The sequence below is a fragment of the Lepisma saccharinum genome, chromosome 28 (assembly GCF_977018435.1).
Source record: "Lepisma saccharinum chromosome 28, izLepSacc3.1, whole genome shotgun sequence".
NCBI lineage: Eukaryota > Metazoa > Arthropoda > Insecta > Zygentoma > Lepismatidae > Lepisma > Lepisma saccharinum.
The window spans coordinates 36992002-37010189 of record NC_139256.1 but is presented as its reverse complement, the minus strand read 5'-3'; the positions used below and the strand labels follow the sequence as shown (position 1 = coordinate 37010189).

Genomic DNA, 18188 nt, shown 5'->3' with positions numbered 1-18188 from the left:
TATTGCTTTTGACACCTTTTCTTTTCCAGATCGGTTCAGATGCATGCCGTGATTTGTGAAATTGTTTCTCTCTAGCCTGCTTACATCAACAATATCGACATTACTAAAGTTTTTGCACAGGTGTCTGATATTCTTGTTTGTCTCTTTTATGGCCACATTAACACAAGATTCCGGTATGAGATCGTATCTCGTTGGTATATTAACTATGATCACTTTAGAGTTTCTTATTTCAGGTAGTTTCTTTTCCAATGTATATATCACATCGTGACCCTCATTGCATGCTACATTGTTTGAACCTGCCATTAGCACTACACAGCTGCTGATTTCTTTGTTTTGAGGTTTTTAGGCTACTTACAATGTGCCCAATTTTTGCACCTGGCTTGACAAAACCTAACACTGAAACATCGCCTAGCTGACTCTTCACTTTTTCTGCCATTCCTCTGCCATGACTATCAGCATAGATGATCACTTCTGGTTGACTAACACTCGATTTTTTTATTTTCGAGATGTTTGTGGTTGTGTTTTTTGACTTCACATTTCTTCTGTACGTTCTTGAATTAGTTTCTGGGTGTATTTCTTCAGTCTGGAAATCTTGTAGTGTAGAAAATCTGTTTTTACTCTCGAAATTTATGCTATCGATGTGATGTTTTTTCTTTGTTGATTTCCTAACCACTTGAGTCCATGAGGATGTAGAATTTGTTATTTCCTTTGCCTTTTCAATAGCTTCTAGTCTGTTTTTCAGGGCTTCATTTTCATTTTTTAACTCCTTTATATCACTTTGCAGTAGATTCACTACCTGTAAAAGATTCGGGAGTTCCTCATTTTCAACACTTTTTTCTCCGTTTTCACATTGCGGACAGAACCATTCACTGTTTTGGTCGATTTCTTCATCGGCATTCAAGTTGCCGCACTTAAAGTGTAACCATTCGTCACACATGTCGCAAAGAATTCCATTTTTTACAGATCTTTACACTTTGCACATTTATCATCATATTTTGTCTTCAATTTGAGAGGAGCTGATAAAAGGACGTCTTCACTCGTTGGCGCCATATTTGGGCCAGGAACAGTTTATCTAGACAGTTCCGTCTGTGGGGTGTATGTGTAGGTTCATATTTAAGGTGTACTGAGGAAATAAGGACGGGGGAGGGGGTGAGTAACTCACTGCAAGAGTGCAGATTTGTGCAACAAGGAAAAGTCAATGAAGGTTTCAAGTATGTACGAGTAATTTGTAACTAAAGCCCCTATCACACGGAACTGGATTTCTAGTAGGAACACTCTAGTTGACGCTAGACTGGCTACCCATTTGCTAGTTTTCGCCTCACACGGTACTTGTTACACCGTACTTGTCGATAGTCTTTCGTTCCCATAATGGCGGCCGCGCGAGATGTAAACAACGTATCACTTCACACTTTTAAAATACGATAACTATTCAACCGAGAGGAATATCGCTTCGTATTAAATGGTTTTAGGTAGAGAAGAATGGCGCTGATAAAATACATACTTTACAACGTTTACTGTACACGTATGGAAGAATATTTTAGCTTTTTCAATTGTAAACATGCCTTTCGTGCTGTATGCACTCGGAAACCACAGACCAAAAAGGCTACTTTGCAAACTCACAGATTATCTTCACATGGCCAAACTTTGCTCTGATTGGCTGTTCCACAGAATCTAGTCGAAGAAGTTAGTAGCAATTAGAACATGTCCTATTCCTCAAAACCAGTCAAGCAGTCAGCCAGGCGGCCATAATTTCTACCTAGAAAGTCAGTTCATCGCCTTATAGGGTATTCCAACTAGAAATCCAGTTCCGTGTGATAGGGGCTTTAGCTGCTTTACTGCTATTACGAGCGGCTTAAGGACAAGGCAACCTAAGCGACTGCAGGGTGCCGTCTTCCGCTCTGCCAAACCAGGTCGTCCACCTTGATTGCCGCCAAAACCTTATTTATGATTACATAAATGTGGCTTCGTTTGTTTGTTTGTATATATTTTTAACCCCAATTTATACACACAAACGATAATCGTGACTGGACCTACGGTTTCAAAAGGGGAAAAGGTGGCTGGGGGATTTTGGGAACATAATTAAACAATTTGCCCCTTAATGCAATGAAATTTAAATGAATTTAGACACACCAAAGGTCATAAAACAAAATCCAGTCTCCGTCTTTGCAAAGAGAATATGTTGAGAACCTCCACCGAACAGACACCAACCGCATTCTCTTGTCTTCAAATCCCAGTTTCCCCAAATTTCCACACCCAGAAATAACCTAGGGTAGTAAGATTTTCTGTTAATGCAGTAAATACCGAGTCCAGCTGACCGTGGAATTCCAAGAGTACAGCATAATTCTACCCACCTTCCTTCCATGCACTGCGTCTACGACCACTGCACCCATTCCATAAAGAGGGATGCTATGACCAAGCATCCAAGTGTCAACTCGCTATGTATCGATGCCCAAATTCCAGTTTAACTATGAGACTTAGTCCTCGGACAATTAACGGAATATAAAGATGAAAAGCATATAATGTGTCGCACTCGTACTCAATCGTCTCTCTCTCATTTAAAATCGAAAATTGTATTGAAAATAGGGGGGCTTGAGCTGGCTGAGTCCCCCTGCCTACGCCACTGTAGGGGGCAAGGACAGTTGACTTTCTCTTGGAATACATACCTTCAATAAACGTGTTCCTTGACAGGAATTTAATATTTAAATATTTTAATATTCATAATTAATTTGCATGTAGTTAGAATTTATTTGCATGTATTTGCATATCATTAGAACAATTTACATTTATGTATCTGCATATTTATAACTTTTATGAATATACAATTATTTATTTTATGAAAAATATGTAAATAGAAGGTAATTACGATTAGGGACGGTTCCGGTACTCGAACCCCCGATATGTAATGATAATAATTATAGTGTACTATGTAATAATGTTATTATGGTATGAAAGACGATTGTCCGACACGCTAGACAGAAGACGGTGAACTCCGCTAAGGAAGACGAGAAAGGAATTTGGGAGATGTGTGGTCAAGGTCAAATGACGTCAGAACGCCAGAACAAAGAAAGAACCCGATTGACCAATCAGAACCGGTTTTGCCAAGGTCAACTAGAACGCAAGAATAGGAGAAAGCTATGCAACGCCATAGGGCAGGGGAGGGGTTGAACCAGACACCAAAGGATGTCTGGGACTGCGCGGTGAAGGTCAAATCCCTGAAGCTATGTGTCACTTGTAGCACCGGTTTCCACCGTCAATTAATATTCCGCTCAGGGTTGCCCCAAGGCACAGGATGCTGTAGCGTGGCTTTTAGGATAGAACACTTGCATGTCAGAACAGGTTTCTGTCAAAGTAGCCCAATGTGACCGAGAACACAAGAAAAAAGGATTTTGGGATACCCAATTAGATTGGAGCGAGAACTTCACTTTGAACAAGGAGAACGAAGCGTAAGGGTTTTTTATCTGTACTAGGAAGAAGGGAGAGCTATATGGGACGGGGCCTAAAGTTTTATCACGGGGTAACGAACTATAGGACCCTTTGATTATTGATTTAGTTAGTCAATTTATGTTACTGCGTGTTCTTAACATAATATTGAGTTCATTTTTTTTACCAAACTTTGACTTTATGTCAAATATTTTACAAGTTTTTATGTACTTTTACTCAAATAACACAATTTATACGATTCAGGCAAGGGTTTTTATATATTTTCAACACACAAACTGTGTTTTTCAACTTTTAATTGTTTACTTTTAAAGTTTTGGACGCACAAACTGTGTCTTGTCAAGTTTTACCTGGTTATTTTCCAAGTTTAGGTTGTTTTTTTTTTAACTCAAATAACACATTTAGACAAGATATTTTGGACACACAAAGTGTGTTTGTCAAGTTATGCCCTTTTAGTTTACAAGTTTAATCCTTATTATTACTCAAATAACACAATTTAATCCATTCAGGCAACATTTTTTATTATATTTTGGTCTCGCAAAGATATTTTTACAACTTTTAACTTATTATTTTACACGTTTATACCTACACTGCTCGCCATTAAAATTGCAACACCCAGAAGGAAATGAGATAGAAACACGAAACTTGGCAAATATGTAGTTCATAATAAGATAAGAAAATGATTACAGTTAGAGCTCGGTGGTGTGACATGTGACACGTAGAACATGGTTGTATAACCCCAAGGAGCTAGTAGCGTGTACAGCCTCCACGGGCGGCAATAACTGCTGCAACACGGCGAGGCATGGACAAAATAAGTCTATCGATGTCTGCTTGCGGTATGGCGTCCCAAGCGGCTTCCACACGGTGCCAGAGGTCTTCAACATTACGTGCCGGAAACCTGAGTTGGGCCAGCCGGCGACCCACCATGGACCAGACATGTTCAATTGGCGACATATCCGGCGAACGTGCTGGTCAAGGAAGCAGGGGCACGTGGTTAGCTTCCATAAATGCGAGGACATTCCTTGCAACATGGGGGCGCGCGTTATCCTGTTGAAAAGTGGCATTATGCAGTGCATGGGACAGCAACAGGGGTGAGAACCTGTGTGATGTACCGTTGGCTGTTCAATGTCCCTTGAATGCGTACGAGACGCGAACGAACACCTATGGCGATGGCACCCCATACCATGATACCCAATGAAGGCCCTGTGTGATGATGCATGATGCAGGCGTCATGAGGCCTAGTGCCACGGTGCCGCCACACGCGTGTACGTCCATCATGATGTTGTATACAGAACCGGGATTCATCAGAGAACACTACAGCATTCCACTCCGCCATCCATGCACGACGGTCTTGGCACCATCTCAGACGCAAACGCCTATGCTCTAGCGTCAGAGGAATCCGCAACAGTGGGCGCCGGGAAAAAAATCCCCGGTTCGCCAAACGACGAAGCACGGTTCGTGGGGACACTGGACGTTGTAAAACATCCCGTACTTCATGCGCAATCCTCGTTGACGTGGCTGTTCTGTCTGGTTCTATACACGGATCACTGTGGATGCATTCCGTCCTACACGGGCACCGATCTCACGGTAGGATAATCCGCATTCACGGTATGCAACAATTCGAACTGCCGCGATCGAACTGGCAAACCTGCTGGAATCGCTGCCGTATTCGAAAACGTGGCATTGCTGACCGATTTTAACACACTACACTCACGACCATGCACTTTCACTGCTCTTCTGCACCTATCTGACCTGCTACAGGTACCACTTACCAGATGGCGTGGCAGACGCACATGACGCATGACGGCCTTGAACACCTAATCATTTCCTTCTGCACCTCTCCTCTACACACTGTGCACATTTCGTCCGATTCCGATTACTCCTTCTGGGTGTTGCATTTTTAATGGCGAGCAGTTTATTTTTACTCAAATAACACAATTCCATCTGTTCAGGAAAGACTTTCAGTTACATTTTCGACACATAAGTGTGAGTTTTCAATTTTTATCTATCTATTTATTTCACAAGTTTATCCTAATATTTACTCAAATAACACGATTTTAACAATTCAGGCAAGATTTTCTATTACATTTTGATCACAAAAGTGTGTTTCGTCAAGTTTTACCCTCTTATTTTACAAGTTTGTACTTATTTTTTATCAAATAACACGATTTGAAAGTGTTTTTTTATTATATTTTGGTCGTACATAGCATGTTTTCTCGAGTTTTGTCTGTTTATTTTACACGTTTAGGCTTATTATTACTCAAATAACAGAATTTAATCCATTCAGGAATGATCTTTGTTATATTTTGGACTTTTTACTGATTCTTTTGTAGGGTTTGTATTATTTTTTTATTTATTTTGTTTTGTATCCGACATTCACTAATTTTTAACTTAGAGTTTAATTAGAGTTTATTTATTTATTTAAATATTTTTCAAAAACACTAAAGAAAAAGTACATTTAGATAAAATTTAAGCCACAGAATATATTATTATTATTATTATTATCAGGGTTTACTGATTTCCACTATGCTATTTTTGGTTTTGTATTTCTATATTAATTTAGGGCAGGTTACGCCTGCTACGTAGGAAAGTTTGTTTATTTTAGAGTTTGCTGAGTATTTTGTTACTGTTATACTAGGTAAAGTTTCCTAAATATATGAGGTAGGGCTCCATATACTTTTGTTTTTGCTGTTCTGGAGATGATGCGATCAGCACCACTCTCCATCTGTTTTTTATCTTATGTACCCAATATTATTTTGAGGCTTAGGGAATTCTAGAGGCTATTTATGCAGGAGAGAGGGCTTGAAAATTTCGATCTCAGATAACCCACAACTATCTGTCAGAGTATTTTAACAGATATTTTATATTTATTATATGCCGCTAGAATATCAAAGCTTGCTTAATTTTTATGTCTGTAACGCTGTTATTGTATTTTTAGCTAAGGCTTACTGGATAAAGTACACGAAATGTTTAATATTTCGACTATTTGCACTTGAGATATTACACGAGGCCAAACTTTTACTGTAACGATAATTATTGTGTGTCTATAAAGACTGAAATCCCTTTACCGAGGGGTCCATCACTGGACGCTTACCAACATTGTTTTTTCCCCCTTTCTGTATAACCATTTAACAATATAATGACAAATCACAGGACTAGACGAATTTTACACTCGACTATATGAGCCTTAGGTTTAGTTACCAAACTTTTTTTACCATGTTAGAAGAAATATTTACCCTTATAGCCTTTTATTCAGGGCACTTTTCAAGTTTCACTGGCTTTTTTGAGTGATAGATTTAATATCAGGGGTTATTTGTATCTGTTATATTATACGAGGCTTTTTTTTCTACAATCACTATCTGAGGTCTAAAATCATCTGATTGAATCTAAAAGCTTAGGCAGCAACTAGGCACTTAGCATATATATCGACAATTTGTAGGACAACACGAAACTTACAGAGGATTGTAGGTGACGTAGGCCCACACGCCAGAGCCTTATTAGTCTGCAAGAAGCACTTACAGCTAATGTTAAGAGGAAATAAGTTTGAGTTTTTACTGTTTCAGAAGAAGGCTATCCTTTCACACCCAATGTTTGCTTTTTCAAGTAACTAACTACATGTACCAGATGCACACAGGCCAACACTAACTAGATTTTGATTTATACCAGTGGCGGCCGGCGGCAACTATGATGGGTAGTGCCAACGTGATCAAGTAAATAGAAAAAAAAACACCGCAATGCCCCCCCCCGCCCCCTCCTTGAGGTTGCGCCACTAGCCAAGATGTTTGTCCTTGTTTGGTAACGTGGAAAACAACATGTGTTTAAGTACTAATCCGATTCATCTTCACTAACCTAACCTATCTTTATACACTACAGGACACTTCCCTAAAAATACAACAATTACAAGAAGAAAAAACAAATCCTATCACCTTCTCCTCCCCCATGCACACGTATTCTAACTGGATGTCGAAAATATCTTTGTTGTGAAAAGAAACTGTCGAAATGCAAAAGGAAACTTGCATCATCATAGGATATTTTTTAAAAAGTCTGGATGGCCCTCTTGGTGCATCTATCTATTATCAAAAATGTTCATTTTACTTTGGAAAAATATTAGGTTCATTTCTCCAAAAGTAGGCAGAAATTACTTCCCCAACGGGTCTTACAAACCAATCGTATTTAGCTATTTCTTTCTGAAGGTGGCAACTGTGTCGTGTCAACACTGCGAAAGTTCCCTCGCCAGGCCAGGCTACGACTGGCACGGTTTCTTATGGGCTAACCCCGCCCCCTGCCACTTTGTTCTCGGCTCATGGTGGAAATGTTCCTCGCTGAGACTTCTTCAACCCTCTGCACGTGTGTCAACTTGGTTAGGTCCATGATTAGGCCAGCTCTTCAGTGGCACGAAATGTTGCCTCGCGAGGGTACGAACGAAACAGCTGGCGATGCAGTGAGCGGGTTGGGGCGGTCGTCACGTCAGCTTGACCGATTGCAAGATTCGAATATCCTTGTCTGTAAACTATCAATGTATTCATTTAACTTTACTTGGCGACGTATGAATTTCTTCTGAGGGTAGTGCCATGGCACGGCGGCTCTACCCCTTGAGCCGCCGCTGATTTATACTACTTATATCAGGTGCTAAATGTATCAATAACTATGATTGTCTATATTTCTGAGAAATTACGCAAAAGCAGATTACCCGATTTAAGTATGTCAAAAACAGATTTTTCTATGTAAGTATATTTTTATTGATGGGATTATTTAACAGATCAAACAGGAAGACGGCAAAATTCATAAAATGTTGTTCTATAGTATAGGTGTTTTCAGAGATATAAAAAGAACAAATATAAGTTTTCGCTTTTTTGCTTCTGAGGCTAATCGCGACGCTAAGGATAAATGGCGTGGAAATGTAATGGAGGAGAAACAGTCCCAAAAGTTATGGGTTGCATATAAGTTAATACCACAGAGATATTACAGTAGGTGTAGGTTCTAACACCGGAACATTTCTATCATAAAAATACTGGTTATGCTGTACTGTTAGCTAAAGATGCTGACATTTGAGAAACTTAAAAGCTTACTTGCGCTGTTAGACTGTAAACATATATATATATATATATATATATATATATATATATATATATATATATATATATATATATATTCTGCACAAGATCCGATGACAAAATTTAAAAATTGTAACAGCCCAGACAGGGACTCGAACCCTGGACAGATAGGTTAAAAGCCTAACGCTATACCGACTAAGTTATCTGGGCACAATGCATTCTTTTCTTGAAAAGTTAGTTATGTTAAGAAATATATTGAAACACTTGAGAACACTCTTGGTCTGGATCGACAGAGAAGGAGACAACCTTTCCAAATTTTTACAAACTGGGTGTATTTTACCACTATAGAGGCCTTTTGTAAATCAAAACGAAAAAGTTCAGCTAGCTTTCAAAATTGAGGTAAAGATTGTGTTTGGTGAGATTAACAAATAAAGCTAAAACTCTCAAATTTTCTGTGAACGCACAAACTACTAGCCAAGTTTTAGTAACATTTTCCTTGACTATACTACAAATACCAAAGAAATAGGTATATTTTATTTATAATTTGACAAAATGTACTAGTATTTAATTCACAAAGTTATGTAAAAAACAGTACTTTTAAATAATATTGTTACTGCCTTTAAATTTTTTTATGTTATTTACCAGGTCTTATGCTCTATACTTGATAAATGATGAGTTAAATGTGTAATATAACAACTGGCTTACACTGTTTGGCATCCTTTAAATAACGAAAGAACGAATTATTCGTTTAGTATTTTTACTACTTTATATTTATTTAAGAAAACAAAGCTAATTATTTTTTGTTTAACTTAATTTTAACAAATTGTTACTAATTTATATATCAAAGTTTTGTTATTTAGAGTGTATGAAGGTGTATAAAGTTAATATTTGTACCTATTAGTGCAACTGACAATTATATTTTAGACACAAAAATAATATTTACAGTTAAATTACTTGAATCAGAGACTAATATTTTATAGTACTTGAATTTTTTAGCCCTAGTCAGTACTTTAATGCATCAGAAAGTTTCTTAATTTTCTATCACGCATGCTATTTTGCACTATTCTTAAAATGTATTTCTAAGGCAAATTGGTTTAATTTTCTGCTTATAATGCAAAGTTGACACAGTTTTCTCACAATGCAATGTACATCTGTTATATTCACTACTTACAAACCAAAAACTTATGCTTATTTAATGTATAACTAACTAAATATCTTTCTTAAACCCGAAGGTTCATGGCTGCAGCAACACATGCCTTTCATCTGTCCCTGTCCTGATCAAGATCTATACACTCTTTTCCATCCCTACCAATTTCCTTTAGGTCCATCTCTACATTATCCCTCAATCTTTGGTCTTCCTATTGGTCTCTTACCATCAGGTTTCCCAACAAGAATCCTGTAAACTCTTCTATCCTCTCCCATTTGTACCATATGACCTATCCACCTAAGTCTTTTTTTATTTAATCATTCTAATAATATCTGGACATGAATACAAATTATGTACTTCTAAATTATGTAACATTCTCCTTTCATCTGACTCCTCATCCCTTTTAGGCCCAAATATTTTCCTAAGGATCTTATTTTCAAATACTCTCAATTTATGTTCCTCTTTCAATGTAAGTGAGCAAGTTTATTTACTGCATTTAACTTCTATTTCTTGAAATTAACAAACGAATCTAATTACTATGATATGTTAAATAGCTTATACTGTAGTTACTATATATTTTTCTATCATAGTTCTTGATACATTTAGCACCTGATATAGTATAAATCAAAATCGAGTTAGTGTTGGCCTGTGTGCATCTGGTACATGTCGTTAGTTACTTGAAAAAGCAAATATTGGGTGTGTAAAGGATAGCCTTCTTCTGAAACAGTAAAAACTCAACCTTATTTCCTCGTAACATTAGCTGTAAGTGCTTCTTGCAGACTAATAAGGCTCTGGCGTGTGGGCCTACGTCACCTACAATCCTCTGTAAGTTTCGTGTTGTCCTACAAATTGTCGATATATATGCTAAGTGCCTAGTTGCTGCCTAAGCTTTTAGATTCAATCAGATAATTTTAGACCTCAGATAGTGATTGTAGTAAAAATGAAAAAATAGAAAAAAAAAGCCTCGTATAATATAACAGATACAGAAAACCCCTGATATTAAATCTATCACTCAAAAAAGCCAGTGAAACTTGAAAAGTGCCCTGAATAAAAGGCTATAAGGGTAAATATTTCTTCTAACATGGTAAAAAAAAGTTTGGTAACTAAATCTAAGGTTCATATAGTCGAGTGTAAAATTCGTCTAGTCCTGTGATTTGTCATTATATTGTTAAATGGTTATACAGAAAGGGGAAAAAAAAACAATGTTGGTAAGCGTCCAGTGATGGACCCCTCGGTAAAGGGATTTCGGTCTTTATAGACACACAATAATTATCGTTACAGTAAAAGTTTGGCCTCGTGTAATATCTCAAGTGCAAATAGTCGAAATGTTAAACATTTCGTGTGCTTTATCCAGTAAGCCTTAGCTAAAAATACAATAACAGCGTTACAGACATAAAAATTAAGCAAGCTTTGATATTCTAGCGGCACATAATAAATATAAAATATCTTTTAAAATACTCTGACAGATAGTTGTGGGTTATCTGAGATCGAAATTTTCAAGCCCTCTCTCCTGCATAAATAGGCTCTAGAATTCACTAAGCCTCAAAATAATATTGGGTACATAAGATAAAAAACAGATGGAGAGTGGTGCTGATCGCATCATCTCCAGAACAGCAAAAACAAAAGTATATGGAGCCCTACCTCATATATTTAGGAAACTTTACCTAGTATAACAGTAACAAAATACTCAGCAAACTCTAAAATAAACAAACTTTCCTACGTAGCAGGCGTAACCTGCCCTAAATTAATATAGAAATACAAAACCAAAAATAGCATAGTGGAAATCAGTAAACCCTGATAATAATAATAATAATAATATATTCTGTGGCTTAAATTTCAGCTAAATGTACTTTTTCTTTAGTGTTTTTGAAAAAGATTTAAATAAATAAATAAACTCTAAGTCAAAAATTAGTGAATGTCGGATACAAAACAAAATAAATAAAAAATTAATACAAACCCTGCAAAAGAATCAGTAAAAAGTTAAAAACATCTCTTTGTGCGTCCAAAATATAACAAAGATCATTCCTGAATGGATTAAATTCTGTTATTTGAGTAATAATAAGCCTAAACTTGTAATTAAACAGACAAAACTCGAGAAAACATGCTATGTGCGTCCAAAATATAATAAAAAACACTTTCAAATCGTGTTATTTGATTAAAAATAGGTACAAACTTGTAAAATAAAAGGGTAAAACTTGACGAAACACACTTTTGTGATCAAAATGTAATAGGAAATCTTGCCTGAATTGTTAAAATCGTGTTATTTGAGTAAATATTAGGATAAACTTGTGAAATAAATAGATAGATAAAAATTGAAAACTCACACTTTGTGTGTCGAAAATGTAACTTAAAGTCTTTCCTGAACAGATGGAATTGTGTTATTTGAGTAAAAATAGGTATAAACGTGTAAAATAATAAGTTAAAAGTTGTAAAAATATCTTTGCGAGACCAAAATATAATAAAATATGTTTCCTGAATGGATTAAATTGTGTTATTTGAGTAATAATAAGGATTAAACTTGTAAAATAAAAGGGCAGAACTGGACAAACACACTTTGCGTGTCCAAAATATCTTGTCTAAATGTGTTATTTGAGTTAAAAAAACAACCTAAACTTGGAAAATAACCAGGTAAAACTTGACAAGACACACTTTGTGCGTCCAAAACTTTAAAAGTAAACAATTAAAAGTTGAAAAATACAGTTTGTGTGTTGAAAATATAATAAAAACTCTTGCCAGAACCGTTTAAATTGTGTTATTTCATTAAAAATTCATAAAAACTTGTAAAATATTTGACATAAAAATCAAAGTTTGGTAAAAAAAATAATAAACTCAATATTATGTTAAGAACACGCAGTAACATAAATTGACTAACTAAATCAATAATTAGAGGGTCCTATAGTTCGTTACCCCGTGATAAAAACTTTAGGCCCCTTCCCAGATAGCTCTCCCTTCTTCCTAGTACAGATAAAAAACCCTTACGCTTCGTTCTCCTTGTTCAAAGTGAAGTTCTCGCTCCAATCTAATTGGGTATCCCAAAATCCTTTTTTCTTGTGTTCTCGGTCACATTGGGCTACTTTGACAGAAACCTGTTCTGACATGCAAGTGTTCTATCCTAAAAGCCATGCTACAGCATCCTGTGCCTTGGGGCAACCCTGAGCGGAATATTAATTGGGGGTGGAAACCGGTGCTACAAGCGACACATAGCTTCAGGGATTTGATCTTCACCACGCAGTCCCAGACATCCTTTGGTGTCTGGTTCAACCCCTCCCCTGCCCTATGGCTTTGCATAGCTTTCTCCTATTCTTGCGTTCTAGTTGACCTTGGCAAAACCGGTTCTGATTGGTCAATCGGGTTCTTTCTTTGTTCTGGCGTTCTGACGTCATTTGACCTTGACCACACATCCCCCAAATTCCTTTCTCGTCTACCTTAGCGGAGTTCGCCGTCTTCTGTCTATCGTCTTTCATACCATAATAACATTATTACATAGTACACTATAATTATTATCATTACATATCGGGGGTTCGAGTACCGGAACCGTCCCAAATCGTAATTGGACCTTTACCATTACCCATGACCCATTACCAACATTCATAACGTTTCATAAACCGTAAAATCTTATTTTCAATACTATAAACATAAATATTATCGTGTTATACATTACATACTTTGCAGTAATCAACATAAAATCATATGCATAGCGTTTAGTACCTCTAATTACCTTGTATTTACATATTTTTCATAAAATAAATAATTATATATTCATAAAAGTTATAAATATGCAGTCATAAATGTAAATTATTCTAATGATATGCAAATTTATTCTAAATACATGCAAATAAATTCTAACTACATGCAAATTAATTATGAATATTAAACACCGACAGCCTCTGGCGGGGATGACATCTACTCTTCTGATTAGGAGGGGAGGGGGCTAAAAGTCGTGATGAAAGTTCAATCGGAGAAAGAAAAACCTCGTTTATCTCACTGTTTTATTGTATTGATCGGTATGAAACAGGGGCGTATATAGTGTGTGTCCGGACCCACAGAAAATCACTGAAGTAGAAGAATTCAAATTTCCATGGCACTTACCTGTATGTTCTTTGCCCCGCCCCTCCTTTATTTCTCCTCTGTGGTTTTGAGGCTATTTTAGACATAAATAAGCTTTCGTACAACAGATTAAAAACAACTACACATCATTTATTCATTTCCAACAGTGACGACGATTTCTGGGGCGTTGGGGGGACAGTTGCCCCCCACTTTTTGCCTGACGTTTCTCCCCTCCCTACTTTTGACACCCAACCGGCGCTACTGATTTCCAATGTGTGGCAATTTATTCTGAAAACACACAGAGATAACACAAGTATAACAATAATAGCCATGAAAATAATTATCTTTGTTATTATTTCTACTATTTAAGTTTTATCAATGGCCTGACCCCCTCCCCGCCACACACATACACAAAAAATTTCTGGCCACGCCCATGGCAACCCTTTAATTTACCACACTGCGCACAGCACACGAATGTAGGTAATTCATTGGCTATAAACTACAAACACAATTATCTTTAATTTTCTGTAGTCACTAGATACACGTTCATGAATAAACAAATGCATTTTCTAGAGTGGAATTAATGAAAATACTACTACAATTATACTTTCTACAGTATTTACCTTTTGAGTCTCTTCTGGTTCTTAGTTAGGGATAGAACTGCGAACCATCAAGAAACATTTTCCTACGTTCACGCCAATCAATTATGAAGATTTAATCTTGTTATCAGTTCTTATCAGACCAGAAATAATCTTAACACAAATACACGGGAAATCTAAATCAGATAGTAAAGTTTGCATTTGATCATCCACTTGTGTAAATAGTAGGGCTGAGCCGATTCAACTTTTAACCGATAATTACCGATGCCGATACTCTTACCGATTCCCATCGATACCGATACATGAAAATTGCAATAATTAAAATTTGTTCAAAATATTGATCAATATTGGTGTTTAACTTTTCAGTCGGTAAGATTCTGAAAGTTGGCAATATTGTACACAGTCGATAACTTTCGGCATACTTCTTTTCCGGCCTTACTGTATACTCAAAGAATTTTATTGCATGACCTCGAAGTTCACCGTTCTCTCACTATGCAGCGCCACAATCGCATAAAGCACAATGGCGACTCCGCAGCAGCGCGCATAATATGTATTCTGGTAACAAATCAATCATTACAGTGTAAAGAAATTACCGGAGAGAATATGGTGTGCGATGTTTTTGGCGACTGGAAGTGTTAATAAACAATCCGGAGGTTCTCAGATTGGATATTATTCGTGCTACAAACGGTGCACACATAGAGGTGTATTCGAATTCCGTGTAGAGGTGTATTGGTGTATTCGTGTTTAGTGCTTCATGCAATAAAATTCTTTAAGTTTCTCTTTCGTCTAGTACCACTCGCATTCTATTATATTTAATAACCTTTTAGCAATGATGAATTGATAAGTGGGAGGTTTGAACGGAACAACCTGTATATCTGCGTTATCTTTATTATGTGTCGATGTGACATTTGACGAATACCTTTGGTAAGTACAAATGCAATGTAAATTAAAATTCGTATTTGGACGGATTTGTTAGGGTACTGTTCAGAAAAAGCGAAATTGAGTACTATAAACCAAAATGGTGTCTATCTATTCATCCTTGTCGACTGTTGGTATCTCATACACTAGCAGCTATGACATCGCGCTGCGACGCCAAGGGTCCCGGGTTCGAATCCCGGTCGGGCTTGGTTGTTTGTGAATGTCCATTCATCAATTTCATCCTTTCATCACTCATCCTCATCTTCGCAAATTAGCCAAGAGGCACAAAACGCGAAGTAAAATAAACTAAATCAATCAATCAATCAATCAACTAGCAGCTATGACGACAAATTCTGGTGTACTGATAATCTTACAAAAAATGTCTCGACGCAACATGAATTAATTTAATACGTGGAAGTGGATCTGTTTAAAAGTAGGAGACAATTATCCATCAACTGTCGATAACTCAGAAACTAGAAAATCTAAAAAAAATTTAGTAAAAACTTAGAATATATGATTTCAAATTGTTAGAATCAGTGGCTTCCATCGGGGGGGGGGGGGGCGTGGGGCAGTTTCCCCCCACTTTTTGCTTTCGCCTACGCACTATGCTAAACCTTATGTACAGTGTGGTCACAAAGTGGGCGTAGACTACCCCCTTATTTTCGACACTACGATGGTAATAGTTGGATTACTTGTTATGAACCCCCCCCCCCCCCAGTTTTGGTATCTTGCCCCACAGTTTTAGAAGCAATCGCCGCCACTGTTGAAAGTAGTCAGTAAAATAATTGAACATCAACAACAGTGGCGCAACCGCAGGGGGGGCATTGCCCCCCCAACCTTGGACCGAAATTAGTTCTAAGGGGGCAAACATTGCCGGTCAAGTGTACCTGCAGCGGGCAATTACCACCAACAACTACAAATTTTATGCAAATAAAAATACTTTTCATAAAATTTTCTTGATCGCTTCGCTCGCAATACGTCCTTTTCTTTACCTTATTACAGCGCCTTGAATAACGTAGTGTGGAAAGCGGCACAGTTCTGCGCTCTCTGGCTGGTTCCACTCGCAAATGATCCGCTAGAGGCGCTGGTGTTGGACCCGGTGCTTGGTATTCATCTGCTTATAATGGAAGTAAATGGAGTTTTCGCTGTAACGTCTGATTCTTTTACATGAAGCATTTCTAAGAATGTGATAATTGCTATGATATTTGGTACAGTGGTCGCGAAGATATTAACGAACATTCTAGACAGTCGACCACGTCCTGTTATCGTCATACTTTCGTTAATAATACGGGAGAAAAAATACGCGTGGAATGCTCTTGGCAACTAAATTTTTGTGTATGAATTAGATTCATTATTATTATCATCATCATCATTTCTTTTAAAGATATACACACTAAAGCATTTGTATTTTTGATATTTACTGTCTCTTTTCTTCCGCTTTAAACTAATCGCGGCGATGCTGATAATGATGATTCCATGAAACGACAAGGGGAACCCCACGAAAATTTCTTAGTGCCATCGACATGAGTGTAAGGAAACTTTCAAACCAAATGGGACAAGCGACACGGGATGTTCACACTGTCACACTAGTGACACACGCTTCCAGACTGTAAAATAGCATTCATTGCACATGAGGGTCGAAACAGTGTACTTTGTGTATAATATAATAATGTATAATTTTAAATGGATGGTTGAGTGGAAGAAAAGGCTTTGTACGGACTTAACTCCGCCATTTAAAACAAGGCATTAATAAATAATAAATAAATAAATAAACACGTGTCGCTTGTGTGTCGCTCAAACTGGGCCATTTCCTCAATAGCTTGCAACGTGTTGCCGTTTGTTGTTCGCGCATGCGCGATGCAATGACTGTCTTGCTTTAGGGATATTGCGCACCAAAGCGGCACGCGACACTTATCGCTGGAGGATTTCACCAACTGAACGCTGGCCTTAGTGTTGCCCACGGGACGAGACGGGACAGGGTTTTGAAAATTCGAGACGAGACGAGATTGATCATTTGTCCCTTTGACAAACGAATATTTTCGAGACGAGACAGCATTTCACAGAATTTCCACGAGACGAGACAGGCCAAAGTCTCGCCTCGTGGGCAACACTAGCTGGCCTGTGCTGCCCGTCATGCCTTTACAATGTGAAATGTTGCTCTTGATTGGCTCGTTTCCAAGCAACATGTGTTGCGTCTCGCTTCGGTATGAAAGTTGCCTTGGACCAAAAGACCGTGTCGCTTTGGTGTGATATCCTCGTATTGTTTGTCGCGTGTCGCTTTGGTCTAAATCCTTCTTGAGGAAACTGTGCAGTCAGAGCTTGTGTCCCTACGGTTCGAAAGACTGCATTCATTACAGACTGCTCGCTTTCAAGCGACACTTGTGGTTTGTCGCCTCGGTATGAAAAATATCTCTCAGGATACTATTTATATTCTAATAACATATAAAAATAAACTCTAATACACAGTCCAAGACCTGACGTCCGGAATCACATTGCGATGTTTCTTCTTGTGTTACGCATGCTATTTATTTATTCATTTTAATTTACTTTTCTTTCCAAATTAATGCCATTTCGTGACTGCAAATCACTCCACAAATATAACTGTTTCCATCAATTCACTTACCGCCTTTCAAGACAAACAAATCTACACAATATATTCCAAAAACTAACAAAGCTGCATTACTTTCATAAGAAAATTAGCACCGACACTGATCGCACTTCCAACTATGTTTCTCATCCGTCTGGGGAACCAGTTTCTTGGGTCGTTTTCCACACTACGTTATTCAAGGCGCTGTAGCCTTATCGAGTTCAGAACCGTATCTAAGGGGCGGTGGGAGTCGGCCCTGGAAGCCGATTGATCTAAATGAAAATAAGTTGTAAAATTGATTGATTGGTGGTTTTAAGTCCACTTTACACACAGAAAGCGTAATCGGGACTGGACCTACAGTTTAAATTGGGATCCGAACCACTGTGCTATCCATGTGC

General features: G+C 37.5%; 1 protein-coding gene across 2 annotated transcripts in view; it reads right to left on the bottom strand.

Moving 5' to 3' along the window:
* The window catches only part of LOC145981074 (acid phosphatase type 7-like), a 73948-nt gene that overhangs the window by 47734 nt on the left and 8026 nt on the right, over positions 1-18188 (bottom strand). Inside the window, exon 1 of one of the 2 annotated variants that reach the window (XM_083114196.1) lies at positions 14310-14382. The exons of the other annotated variant lie outside the window; for it this stretch is intronic. The gene's annotated coding sequence lies outside the window, so the exon portion shown is untranslated. Of the gene's footprint in view, positions 1-14309; positions 14383-18188 lie in introns of those variants that run through there. 2 annotated transcript variants of the gene reach the window in all.